This window comes from Chondrus crispus, genomic scaffold (genome assembly GCF_000350225.1).
Source record: "Chondrus crispus Stackhouse genomic scaffold, scaffold_118, whole genome shotgun sequence".
In the NCBI taxonomy this organism is placed as follows: Eukaryota; Rhodophyta; class Florideophyceae; order Gigartinales; family Gigartinaceae; genus Chondrus; species Chondrus crispus.
In genome coordinates this window covers 18,153-19,622 of record NW_005178987.1, presented here as the reverse complement: position 1 = coordinate 19,622, position 1,470 = coordinate 18,153, and the positions used below count along the sequence as shown (strand labels likewise).

The following is a 1,470-nucleotide window of genomic DNA, read 5'->3' as shown; positions in this document are numbered from 1 at the left end:
GTGCGGAGCAGAGGGGAAGAAGTCTCCAGACGCAGGAGTTCAGACACACATACCCCTACCCATGGGGTTTGGAAGGGGGTTGGAAGGGGGGGTTGGAAGGGGAAGGGATTGTCGGGAGATGCGGGGGAGTGACGGTGTGTATACTGGTATACAAGTGGGGTCACCCTTTTCTTGAACGCCTCACAAACCCTTTACGTCCCAGGACGAAACCGCCACCAAACGAGAGCTCCGAATGCCCTGAACCCTACTGTACTCATGTGTACTCATGAATTAGAGGACGCCAGGACTGGTTACAAATGGCATTTCTTTGTATCAAACACGATCTGAAGATACACGTCACCGAACATTGCGCCTATTATTTGAACGCCACGGTGCATATCCCAGTGACTGGAATCATCAAATTTTATCTCATTTAATGTTCGGAACAAGAATCAAGCGCATGCCCAGAGCGAGCTGCTAGCACTCTCTTTCGTGCAGCAGCTCGGCGCACACTCATGGCTCTTGGAACCACATTGAGATCGCCATAGTTACCTATATATTCTAGCCAATTCGCGAATGGCGGGAAGCCGAAACGTTTGAGTATGTCCAAGTACAGTAAAGTCGCGCGCGGAATCTCATTCCCCATCTCATTCTGGGCACAGCTTATTCATTAGGTCAATACTAGAAGAGATACAGCAATGGGATGCTCCTGAAATCACAAACACCCTATTTGATACCACCCTTTTTGCACAAATTGCTGTTTTGTGCGCATCACCTTCTGCTGATGTGAACCCCCTTGGAAGACGATTTGTGTCCACAGCCAAAAGCACAAACACATATTTCACCCGCCGATTTCCCGCCGTTGAGGTAGCTCGATCCCTAGCGAAGCTTCCTCGTGGCATGACAGAATCCCTCTACCCTTCATCCCCATCTCCGTCACACAATCCCTCTACCTCGATCCCTTTCTCCCACCATGACACAATCCCCCTCCGCTTCACCCCCATCTCCATCACCCAACCCCTCTACCCCTAACCCAAACCTTCGTGTTGAACCGCTTCCACCTTCTCGTTGCCCCTCTGTCTTCGATTCAAATCCTCTAGGCGACCCTACCGAAACCGCACAAACGCAGACCCCCCGAATATCTGCTTGCGTGACCCACGGCTACGGTGGCTCCTACCCTTATTCTGGATCACAGCCGGGACCCACTGTCGGGATCCAAAAACCTCCCAACCGAAAATCTTCCAGCAAACCAACGCCTGTTCGTGGCTCTGGATTCTCGGCTCCCGAAATCGAGCACTTGCTTGACACGCTCGAAAATAGTTGCCCCTGTGCCGCGATGAGTGGGACGCTGTCCTCATCGCGCACAACAAATACTTTGCAGATCAAAAGCGCTCTGTGGACAGTCTCAAACGCAAATTTGCCTCGCTACATCGGCGAAAAATGCCAACCAGTGATCCGCTCATGCCTGCTGATGTTTGCAAAGCGAAAAGT

General features: G+C 51.6%; 1 protein-coding gene; it reads left to right on the top strand.

Annotated features, from left to right (window-relative positions):
- Positions 1-626, top strand: part of CHC_T00008407001 (zeta-carotene desaturase) — a 2,426-nt gene extending 1,800 nt beyond the window's left edge. The window contains exon 2 of the mRNA XM_005712940.1: positions 1-626. This exon is cut by the window's left edge and continues 264 nt beyond it.
- The last annotated feature ends 844 nt before the right edge of the window (positions 627-1,470 follow it).